Source organism: Trichogramma pretiosum, unplaced genomic scaffold, assembly GCF_000599845.2.
Source record: "Trichogramma pretiosum strain Unisexual culture from Peru unplaced genomic scaffold, Tpre_2.0 scaffold23, whole genome shotgun sequence".
Lineage (NCBI taxonomy): Eukaryota > Metazoa > Arthropoda > Insecta > Hymenoptera > Trichogrammatidae > Trichogramma > Trichogramma pretiosum.
Window position 1 is genome coordinate 1,187,584 of NW_019641629.1, and position 12,788 is coordinate 1,200,371.

Sequence of the window (12,788 nt, forward strand, 5' to 3'; positions counted from 1 at the left end):
AAGTTTCCAGCTCTACGGAAAAAACGTTTTAGTAATTTTATTACTTTAAAAAATAAAAAATAAATTTAAAAATCACCTGTTATCAGTCGGCTACTTTGAACTTTTCAAAGGAAGAAGTCTCTAATAACCTAGGGGTTATTTTCAAGTAACAAAGGAGAAAAATCATATCCGTTTAGTAAGAATTAACTCAAACTGTAAGCACGAGTTAGAGATTGAGACTATGACTAAACTCAATTAATAAAACAGCCCTTCGGGCCATGTTGAGAAATTTTTAAACTTTCACCTACGTTATCTAAATCTATCCTCTAAAGTATACTGACCATTACAGGTATTATAGTATGTTTCGCGTAAGAGCGATATTTATTATGCAACAAACTGCCTTGTATTATAAATATGTTTATGGAAACTAGAGCTTGACTAAACTTGAATACTGGCGACATGTAATACACGAAACACAACACTTGATATACTTTAAAGAATAAAAAAAAAAAAAAAAGAATTCGAGAAACAAATGAACACATTGTTTTATATAATACTGGTTGCTTTTTTTTTTAAGCAAATGTTTGTAGACAGAGAGATAGACATTACCTGCAATGCGAGTACACGATTGGCTCCGCCGACTGAGAGTTTTCTTGTCGGGGGGATGTGTCTACCTTTAATGACGGACGTCATAGAGATTGGCTTGGTTATAAAACGATGGCTTGTGTGCGATAGTGAGCGAGCGAGAGAGAAAGAGAGACACACACATGTTTGCACGCACGCACGAGAGCTCGAACGAGCCCAAGAGAGAGAGAGAGAGAGTGAGAGAGAGAAAGGAGGATAAACTGAGAGTTTTCAGGCTCTCTCTGTCTCTGGCCTCTCTAGTCTCGATAATAACACAAATACATGCTGATGCTGTCGCTGCTCTCTCTCTCCCTGTGCTCGGCGTTATCTATGAAGTGACGTTTTTGCGAATAAAATTTTGTGTGTCGCCGGATTGTGTTTTCTCTTCTCTCTTTACTCCCCGGGACCGCAGTTCTGTTCCCTCTCTAACAAAAAGGACGTTACTCGACAATAGACCTTCCGGCATTTTTCGCTCCTCATCCTTGTCGTCCTACGGAATCATTTGGAAGTAACAGAAGACAAAAACAAAAGATTTTTAACCAAAATATGAGAGAACTTGTTTTGTTTTTTTTTTTTACATTTTATACAGAGACAAACTCCTACTAGGTCGCGAGGCTACATGTTGTTTAGTTTTTAATATCTCAATATGATTTGTTATTTGATGACGACTTCGACTAAACTTAAAGTATAATAATGAACAATAAATTCATCATCGTGCACAAATGGTTAAAGAAATGCAAAAAAAGGGTTAGTGCCAATTGGTATACGTTCTGTCAAAAATGAATACCACTTACAAATCGAACTTATTTACGATAAAAAAAGTACCGTTTCAATACAGTAAAAGTATAATATTATAAGCAACACATCGAAATCGCTTTTACACGCTTTTACAGATATACACATCTAGATCCATACATAATAAAATCTGTATGTATGTTATACCTCTGGTTAAACACTATGTATAGGCAGATAGTTATTAAAAAACGAGGACCCAATTACGTTATGTAAGATAAAAAAAGGGAGTGAAAACAGGGCAACAATAAAGAGCTACAACATTTCACGATCTCCGTATGATTTCGTTGAAAAAAAAAAGAACAAACAGATGAAAGATATCCTACTCTCTATATTATGTTTATGAAAATTAAAATAAAGCCGATAATATAATAGTTGAGTGTGTAACAAATAAAAAACGACAAAACAAAATAAAAATGAATAAGCCTAGGTTGTATGAATAGTCACAATCTACTACTGGGGCTTTGTTTTTCTGCACACCTAATTGTTAGTGATCTTTTTTGCGACAGGTAGCCAGTCGAGAGCGAGAGAGAGAAAGAGATATAAAGAGTGAGAGCGAGAAGGAGAAAGACTCTCGTATCTTTTCTCATCGCCTTTTCTATCTTTTTTTTTTTAAGCGATTGCGAAAAACAGCAAAAAAGACGAGGCAGAGAGAGAGAGAGAGGAGAGCCATGGCGCGGCGCAGACACTTCCGTTTTTTGTTCGTAAAATATATAGTATAGGTAGGTACGCGCGTGTATGTATTCCTTTCTTCGCTGCGCTGCGCTCGGTGTTCGCGTCTCGCGCGGGAGAGTCGCGCGCCCGGTGCATCTCGCCTTCATTTTCTCCAAGTTTCCCTCCTTCGGCGCGCCNCCCCCCCCCCCGCGTATAAAACGCGATACGCGACGACGACGACGACGACAGACGAGTGCAGTCTACTTTTTTTTTGTTCGTTCGTTCGTTCGTTGTTGTTCACCTCTCACGGACGACGACGACGACGACGACGACGATGCGAAGCGGTTCTTTTACTCTCTTCGCGCGCTCGCCCGCTTCTCTCTCTCTCTCTTTCTGTAAATTGCTCGCTGCTGCGCTTTTTTCTCTCCTCGAGGTTGTTCGCGAAAAAATGCGCGGAATAACATTTGGCCGTAAGGATATAACCGCGCGATCGTAAAACACGCGCTGCGCTCTCTCGCTCTCGTGCAGCGATTACTCCGCGCTCTTATACGCCGCTCGAATGCGGAAATTTTTGGAAAAACCGTCGATTCAGCCCCAGCACGGTATTATAAACTCGATATTTGTTCGCACGTACATCGTTTCTTTGTTTTTTTTCTTCTTGTTTTAGACGCGATGTGCATATGGGTGAAAAAATCGATCGGATCGAGGAGAGCGAGAGATAAAGCGAGGAAAAGAGGGATATAATCCTAATGTTAGAATTTATTTTCCACACACAACATGAATTTCTATATGTTCGTTACGTGCTAAATTGAGTACGTGAATGAACGTATACACGAACGCATCGTGCCACATAGCGATGTAGTAGATCATAATATTATCAACGGTATAGCATTTTTTCGATTTTTAACGTAAGAGACGGCGACAAACTTACATAAAAGTATGCGATAAGGGACACAAGAAAGTTTACATCTGACAAGGCTATTAATATGCAGAGTTGTAAAGAGAAAGAGTGACAAAGAGAAGGGAAAAACAAAAAGCTCGTCGAATGACGTTTCCATTATTTATTCGCAAAACTGTCAAACTATAGGTAAATATATACCGTAAGAAGTTGTAAACACTATCAAAGAATCTTTTTGTTAGATTTGCAATGACTATACTAAAATTCAAATAGAAAAATCTAAATTTTTCTCAAGGGCAGCTGGTGTTAATAATGAAAATCTTAAATTGTGCTTAGTAATCGATGTTGAATACGTTTTAAACTACGCACACCCGATAACTAGATGTCAAAAATATGTATTATCACGCTTTTGTCAAGTCAAGGATATTTGGGTCTTGGTTCGCGTTATAAAAATGAAACGCGTATCCGTCTTCTCGTTCTATGTTTCGGTCCACATGTAAAATAGCATTTCATCACAAATCGCGCAGCTGAGTTAATCGCTGGGAAAAATGTAGCAGTCCCCCAAGCATTCAGCGGTGGTCGTTCGTCGCGGCGGTGGACTCTCGAAAATCTCTCTCCGTCTAACCTTTTTTTTTTTCATTCTTTAATTTCAATTTTCAAAAAGTTTCGCAAAGTGCTCCCTCCTGCTCGAGTTCCATTTCCAGCAAAAACTGTCACACGTAGCTCGAAGAAAATTTTGCGCAGAAAGTCATTCCGCGATTCAATTATGAATGGAAGTATAAAACGCGTCCGAGTTCGAATCCACGTACGTTTGAAAATTCCGTCTCGCTGCTCGTTTTCTCCTTTTCTTCGTCTCCCTTTTTTCCATTTGGGGCAGGGAAATTTTTTCGTTCGGCCGCAAACGAGCGTCGATTATCGATTACGCGCGAGTACGCGTATACGTCAATCAGTCGCGGTCACTCGGAGCAACCCATGCGAATATTTCTCTCTCTCTCTCTCTCTCTCTCTCTCTCTCGCGCGCGGAGAAAGAAACTGATATTTCCGGAAGAAGACGGGGGTATACCATGTAACACCGTCGGGGCTGAAATCGAAACTTGCAGGAACCGTCGAAGCGCTCTTATATATTTTTTGCTCTCTCGCACGCTACACGGACGCGCGCCGCACGCAGGAAGAGAGAGAGAGAGCAAGAAAACCTACTCGCATGCAGCGTAGCACCATCGCCCCTCCATCCCTCTGCATCCCTTGCTCACCCGCCCCCAGGACTATGTGTCACCCTGTGTTATATGGACTATCGAAAGGTCTTTGAAAAATGGTTTCTCGACCTCCGCAGCGCGTGTACAGCTGACGCAGCTAGAAAACCGTTCACTCCTCTCTCTCTCACTCGAGGCTAGATTGGATATCGTCTCTTTTTCTCTCTCTCTCTCTCTCTCTTACTTCGGGCGGCTAATAGCTGCACTTGCCAGAAATGGAGAGAGCGAGAGAGAGAGAGAATTAATTTTTTTTTCAGCAACAGTATATTCCGAGAGGCCAAGTGGAAATTGCTCCGGATTAATGAGTCGATTGCATCCCTCCCGGTTTCTGAGTAGCGGAGGTGTGCACATAGACAGAGCTAAATACGAGACGTACAAGATAGAGGGAGAGAAACGAGAAAGAGCCATTTTCCGTCTGATCATCGAGAGAAGCCAGAAGTGTCTTGGGTCAAAAGGCCGATTTAATGCCTCGGCCATTAGAACGAATTGGAGGAATCAAACTGTACTACCTGCCGCGTTAGCAACTGGTCGCAATTCGTACAACGATATATCGATATAAAAAAATTAATGCGCTATACGTTCGAGAGTTACTCGATTGCGAATTTCGCCGCGCACGTTCGTCAGAAAACTTCGTTTCAATTCTCGACGTGTGTTTTGCCTTTTATTTAGGTACATTATTTAGGCGCACAATGCAGGTTCAACACACACACGTTCGCGCGTTTATACGAGACGCGAGCGCGCAACAGCTTCTCATCTGGACGACTTTTGAAAGCTGTGAGATATTCTATTTTCATGCCAGGCAGGCAGAGAGTCACGGGCAGTCGGGGCGGGCGCAGCTTGCGATGTATAATGCAACAATTGTGTGCGCGCGCTCGCGACGCGCGAGTTGAAGTTTTATTAGTTCTCCCCTGCGGCAGACCCGAAGAGTCATCGCTGTTGTTGCCGCCGCCGCCGGCTCGAAGCCGCTTGTGCCACACACACACACACACAATTCGTGTATACGCTATAACGTATAATTTCTTCGGTGCGCGCACATCTCTCGTATATATATTCGGAAATTCGACGTTGCTCCAATTTTTTCCTTCTTTTCCTTTTTTGCCCACGTTCGAGATTCTTTAACCACATATATATTACGGAGAGAAGGCCTCTCACGCTCATTGTCTTCCGCGGAGCTTCGTGCCGGAATAATCGGCCCCATTAAAGAGCCCCGAGCCAAAGTATTCGACTTCGAGGCGCGTATTATATTCTCGCTCTACATGTGTATATCGATCGATCGGCATAGACGCAGGACGACGACGATGAGTAATCAAAAACTGATTGTTGCCAAAGGTCACGAGCGAGAGAGTATGAAATCAATGCGGATGGAAAATGAGTAAGGCACAGCAGCAACAACAACACGAGGCTCGGGCGTGTACACGCGGCAGCGTATCCGTTTACTATATACGTTGTGCGTTATATATATTACGAAAGGCGAATTCAGAACGCTCTCAGGCGCATAACACACGCGCTACGCGCGCGCGCGCGTTTAGAGGAGATTCAAATATAGCTGCTGCTGCACTGCGCGCGGCAGGTATCGATTCGTCAGAGAGAGAGAGAGAGAGAGAGAGAGAGAGAGAAATACATATTATAAGCAGTGGCAGGCAACTGCACTGCTATATACTGCCAGTGCCAATATTAGACCCATGGGAATATTTGCTCTCTGTTACTCTGCACGCGGTGGTTTTATACACTGGTATAAACGAGAGAGAGAAATTATTTACATAATACGTTTGACGAGAGCGGGCGACTGAGCACAAGCGGCATCGTATCGCATAAATTCAGCAGAAACGTACTGCAAACTAGATTTTGGGTGTAAAGTTTGCAACGCAGTCGGCAAAAGTCGCTGCGCGCCTCGAAACAAAGAAAAAAGGGAAAATAATAATAATAGAAAAGAACGGAGAAACATGGAAAGGAAACAGTCGAGCGAGGAAGACCTTTGCATTTTTGGTCGAAGTTAACGGCAGCAGCGGCAGCAGCAGCACACCTTGGATTACGACGCTTTGGGGTTTCCTCTCGGGGCACAAATGCGCGCGCGGGGCTTCTTCGTCGTCGTCGGCACTAATTCGATTTAGCCTCGACACTTTGGTGGCAAGTATAGTACAGTATAGTAGTAGTGAGGGAGGAGGTGAAGAAGAACGAGTGCAGGTAAATCACACACACACACACACACACACACACACTCGGAGCAGAGTAGTACATATATCGTCGCTTGCGCAATAATTGGTGCGTCGGCGTTGTCTGCTGTTACATATACGAGAGTTCGGGCGTGCGTTGACTCGTAGTATACGAAGCCCCACGCCGAGAGAGAGAGAGACATAGAACCCAAGACAGAGAGAGAAAGAGAGAGAGAGAGAGAGAGCTGGAAACCTCCTCGCGAGCTGTACATCACCGGCAACAACGACGACTACGACTACGACCGAGAAACCGTAAATTCGCGAGGAGAGATAATGCCTGACACGCCTGAGCGTGAGCTGCAGCGTGTATAAGTGTGTGTGTGTGCTGTGTGTGTGCTGTGGCCGATGAACCTCTATCTCTTCTATATTGCGAAGACTCAATAGTAGTAGTAGTAGTGGCGCAGCTCGGGTTATATACATTACATCGGTTCTCTTGGATAATACAATAGGGGGAGCCCTCCTCCTCCTCCTCCTCCTCTATTTTTCTCTCTCAATTGACCGCTTCTCGTTGCCGCGAACGCCCGATGACTACCGTTCTCGGTATTTTAATCATCCTCGCCCGCGCGCGCGCGCGCATTCGTAGCTCTCGTTACGAATTATTATCGTCGTTATTATGATTATACGAGAATTGCGATGCATGGGCAAAAAATCGAGAGAGAGAAGCGCCCAGGTGCTTTTACACCATCCATATAATAGCTTTCTGCAAGCGCAGAAATGGTTTGGTATTAGATTTGCGCGCGAGTAGAGTAGTAGTACGGGCTCTCGTATCATTTGCTCGTGGTGTATACGCATGCACGGCACGATTATAGTAGGTGAGAGAGAGAGATGGTAACGATAAATTTTATACAGCATTTCCGTTTTATATAATCTGCATTATCCCCAGCGGCCATATAGACGCTTGCCTCGCACGCGCGCGCAACAGAGCTACAGCAGCGAAGCAAAGCGCAGCACTGCCACCCACGCACACCCCCCCGACTTTATACATATAATATAATGCAGAGTCTTACACGACGAGGCGGTAGACGCGTGTACGCAGAGCACAGCACACGCGTCCGCTTTTATTTTGTGGCTTCCTCTCCGCCCGTATACTCGCGTCGTTGCGCGAAAGTGTACAAGCATACGTGATAGGTGTGCGTGCGTGAGTCTACGCATCCCTTAAAGCGATTATATATACTTTCTCTCGTGCGCCGCACGCTCGTGCCGAGAATCCTCGCCCGAGAAAAGGAGCCCGAGCACTGAAAAAGTATCGAGGATATAGGAGAGTGGAGAGAGAAGCGAGAACACGAGCTTTTATCGAAAACTTGGCATGAATTTGTCAATAATTCAGAAAGAGAGAGACGGGGGAGAAGCTTATTACGTACGAGGTCGTATCAGGCACATCGATTATATATACGTATATGTGGAGCAGCGGCGGCAGAGAGATAGAAGGTGAGGCACAAGCCGCTTACGAGCTCTTTCAAGTCGATATATGCATTTCTCTATCCCTCTGTCTCGCTTGCACAGAGTTCGGGATAGTATTACGTTATGTATACATACATACATGCACACGCGCTTGCGTTTACAAACTCGGCTGCTATTGCGATTCTCCGAGTCTCTCTCTCTCTCCGCTATATACAGATTTTCCGATGACAAGTTTTCGGGTGAGAGCAATGGGAAAACAGGAATATACGTATATCTATATATCCATTGCGCGCGGAAATTTCCCATCTCTGCTAAACGTTCGTTCGGATCAAAACCTTTCGGTTGTGCTTCGAGTATTGCCGAGCATCGATGCGAAACGTACAATAATGATACGCGTCTTCTTCTTCTTCTTCGTTTCCATCGATTAGTTCATTATTATTTTACGGCAAAATAGACGACGACGACGACTCGGATAGCACACAATCGTTGTATATCTATCCGCTGCAGTATATCCATGTTTGCGCGAGATCAGCTCGCGAACTCGATTCGTTTACTTTTTTTCTTCTTTTTTTCACCGCGTACATTTAACAATTGCTGTACACGTAGATCGAGAGATCGCCGCGACTACCCAAGAGACTTTCTAATCCAATCGAAGTGCATGAGAAAACGAATTGCCGCTGCCGCTGCAGTCCGGACGTTTATTATTATTTTTTTTTTTTTTTCATTTCTTACACAATCGTCGAAAAAAAAATACTTTCACGCGCATTAGTGGCGCTGCTCTCTCACAAGCGTTTTTTGCATGCATTGGAAAAATATATGTATCCTATCCACGCTGCATATATACGTATGCATTAGCGCGAGACGCGCGTGTGCTCGTAAATATTTTTACAAAAATTCCAAATGGAAATCGATACATACGCGCTAGTCTCGTGTATAGATACCAGAGCGAGAGAGGAAGGCCCTTTTTTTATTCTCATCACGCGCTAGAGAGCTTTCGTATCATTTCTTCCCTTTTTGGTCCTTTTTTCTCTCTCTCTTTACGTTTTTTTTTTTCGACGTACACACACACACATTTATCACTGAAGGCGTATGCATAACATTGATGTATTCGTGCTCTGTTTTTTTTCTGTTCTCTGTGTTTTTTTCATTCCTGGCGACGACGGTGGCGGTGGCGCATCTATAGTGGATGAAAACGTACGACTGGAAGCCCTGCATACATCTGGACAATCGATATCGCTTGATGAGAGGCGAGCGAATGCTCGACGCGGAAGGCAAGCCGACCGACGAGATTGGCCAAGATACGTCCGAGTGCATCGTGAAGAGTCCACCGCCGAAAAAGAAGTAGTTGTTGTCTCCTCATCGAGACGATAGAGAAGATTGAAAATTATATTAAAAAAAAATTCGTAAGTTTGCGGCTATTATGTGTCTCGGTGAGCGCGCGAGTTAAAGTCCGGTAACGTCGACGACGACGAGGTTGTGCAATCTCCCTCCTCGGCCCGCCCCGCGCCGTATATATATCGCGTTTCTCGGTGTGTTGGTTTATATATTGGTATACATATCGCGGGGTATAGAGTAACTGCCTGTTGCATAACTTGTTATTAGAACTTGTATACATTTTCCGAACGCTGCCTATACTATACACCAACTTCCAGGCAACGACGATCGCATTAATAATTTGTGGCAAAATGTTTATTTATATTATAATGATTTACGTTCCGAAACGAGAGCGAGAGATAGTTGGTCATTTCTACTCGCCTCGGTCTAACGACGGTCATGAATAAAATCGATACATAAATTATAAAATAAAATACGCGCACTCATTGTGTGCGCAGTGTTTTTGTTGTTCGTCATCGCGGCAGAAAAGAAATAAGTTAACTTTAATATCGCGACCTGCGCATAAACGCGTATAGCAGCAAACATAAAGAAGATTGTTTCGCCCGAAGGGCCGTCGTCGCGGCGTGGGGGGTAAGTAAAATTGCTCTCTCTCTCTCTCTCTCGCGAAAAAAAAGACGCTCTTTACTTGCTCCAAACGACGAGAGAGAGAGTAGGTACCCATTATCGTTCGAGAGAGACACACACACACACATAATGAGCATCGCAGATCGAAAGTAGGTCAAAAAAGTATATAATAATAAGTCTTTGCTCTCTGTCTCCTCTCGCGCTTTATTTTTGCGCTCGTCGATCGACAACAACCTCTCCGATCGATTACTCTTTTTTTTTTTTTTTTACTTTGCTGTCTTTATGTACACAGCAGGTTTAATTGTTCGTCTGCGTGCGCGTGCGAAAGAGATCACGGATGCACGCGGCAAATAAGACGAGTTTATATCAGGGGCTAGTCGTCTTTGTCGTCAACTTCGACTGGAGTTTATATACGTCTACTGCTGCTGCTGCGACCTTGATAATCGCGCGCGGCAAGCAAATGCTCTTATTCCACTTGACAGTGAAGACGCACACACAGCAGCAGCAGCAGCGGCAACAACGAGAAGCTGCAGAGGCTGGTGTATGCGTTTAAGTATCAAATACGGCATGGAGCAGCCGAGAAGCATGCCGCAGTGGCGGCACTGACTCTTATATGTATATACTCTTTCCTCCTCATCTGTCTGCCGGCCTGCGCGTATACACACACATATATATACAGTATAAACACAGACTCATATGTATGTGAGTCAGTGAGCGAGTGTGTGTGTGTGTGTATATAAATACATATATCTATATTTTCTGCGCGACGGCGGAGGAAGCACGTGCGGCCTCGCAGTTCTTCGAACTCTCTCTCATTTATTCTTCCTCCACATATACCATGTTTTCTCACTCGTCGCGGCGTGCGCGAATATGGCATATAATATATAAGCACGAGGATCGAGCTTAAAGGCAGCGCCGTGTACCGCAGCAACGCCATTCAAATGCGTTTATAATAATAATATACGCGCGTGGGTGTCCTGCATCATGCGTGTACGACGATGCACTCGGCGCGACTCCGCTTTCTTCCGCGTCAAGGCTGTATACAGCACGCACACACGCATACATCGACGCACGCGAGTCGTCGATCGACTCCCAACTCGGCTCTGCCTGCTGCAGTTTTTCGTAAATTGACATTTGCGCTTGCGGAAAGGCCACCGCGCGGCACAAAAACACACGCTTTTCTCTTTCTCCGCGCGGCGAGCAACAGCAGCAGCAAAGTAAAGTAAGTACAGAGTGTTGTTGTTGTTGGTGTGTGTGCGCGCCTCGCCGCGCGCGTTTAAAGTTTCGTTGTCCCTCGCCTCGCCTCGCTAGCTCCGGCAATCGCTCTCTCGTGTTCTTGTAGCCATCTGCGCGTCGTCGTTTCAATATATATATATAGTATACCCGTGCCGCGCTGTGCATGCACGGGGTTTCTCTCTCTCTCTCTCTCTCTCTCTCTCTTCTCTCTTGGCTCTGTCTTTCTTTGTTCGCTATGGCTATATAGTGGAGCGCGTTGTTGCCCGTGGCAACACCGCCATATCCTTCGTTCTCGCTCGCTTTTGCTCTCTCTCTCTCTCTCTCGCGCGCGAATTGCCTTTCGAGAATTTTCCCCTTCGATCATACGTATACCTACGCTATACATACGCTCGTGTGTGAGTGTGTGTGTGTGTATCAAGTGTAGAGGCAGGAGTATGCCCATTGTCAGGGTCCTATAAGCTGCTGCACGAGAACGCTCGAAAACCTTCGACCAAATATTCTTCCTGCCGTATGGGTATAGACGTGCTCTCGGATTCTTATTTTTTATTCATCTCGCACAAACGGTCCAAATCGACTTTTCCAAATCGCTCGACGAAGAAATTTTGCACGTCCAGGTCGAATGTATATACACGAGCGAGCAAAGCGAGGAGAATATTACGGCATTGATTATTAATTTTCCAATTGTGCACTGAATGCTGCTGCAGCCATACTACGCGCCGTGCGTCATTGTCGAAACCAATGATTCTCTCTCTCCCGATCGTAACTTGCACTCTCTGCGCATCGGGGGTACATAATGAAATAACAATTTAATTCGACGATTTCATTAACATCCACGACGAGAGCGATTAATTTATACTCCTCTACTAAGCTCCGCTCGGCTGTATATATACGGAGTGAATCGATTTCTTTCGCTTCGATATCCGTGATTCCGGTTTCTGTAGTAGCAGCAGTGACATAAAAAAAAGCAACTCCTGATAAGCACTATACTATATACAGAGAATGGCCTTTTAATTTTTACACTGGTTTCCGGCTATCAATGAGCCTTCTGTCAAGCAACGGCTACTGCCGAGAGAGGAGAAAGTAATGTGTGTGTATACACAGCCTCTAAGGCTGATACAGCAAATTAAGACGCGCCGAGAGTTCGGTTTAAAATTAAGCCATGCTTCACGAGAGAGATAATACGCCGCCGCCGCTCCGTGTTGTTGGTAAACATTTGATACGCATCACGAATCAAAAATATGCGAGAGACACACGAGTCGTCAAGTGGATATGCAGACGAGAAAATATATTACGAATAAATTACGATCAAACGAGGTTTGGGTGTGTATATACTTATGTGGCCAAAGAATCTTGTTGAAATGATCATTTTTCGGGATTCTTTATTGCCGTGTACAACATCTAGTTAACACGCTTTATTTGTCTCGGTTAAAAACACCGACACAAGCGAGAGAAAGTTAAATGAGTGACTAAGACGAATCGGGAATAATTCGGCACGCGCTACTTTGAATTTATTTTCTCCTATGGTTTATCAGTAACAACAACAATGGCGAATCGAAACTTTTGCCCCCAATCGAAAGTTGCAAAAGCGAACGTATTTTCGATCGTGTGACCTAGCTGTCCGGAAAATCAGCGGGACTGATATTTTCGAGCGACAGTTCGATGATGATCGAGCCCACGGTGTATTTTTTCTTTTTTTTTTTTTTTCATGATCAAGGAAGCGTAAGAAAAAAAAATTGGTAGAAAATAAAGTCGTAGAGAGACGAACGAAACGTACAGTTATGT

General features: G+C 44.4%; 1 protein-coding gene across 3 annotated transcripts in view; it reads right to left on the bottom strand.

Annotated features, from left to right (window-relative positions):
* The window catches only part of LOC106654800 (RNA-binding protein Musashi homolog 2), a 101,610-nt gene that overhangs the window by 15,278 nt on the left and 73,544 nt on the right, over positions 1-12,788 (bottom strand). The window contains exon 3 of one of the 3 annotated variants that reach the window (XM_023459162.1): positions 589-1,093. The exons of the other annotated variants lie outside the window; for them this stretch is intronic. The gene's annotated coding sequence lies outside the window, so the exon portion shown is untranslated. The remainder of the gene's footprint in view (positions 1-588; positions 1,094-12,788) is intronic. 3 annotated transcript variants of the gene reach the window in all.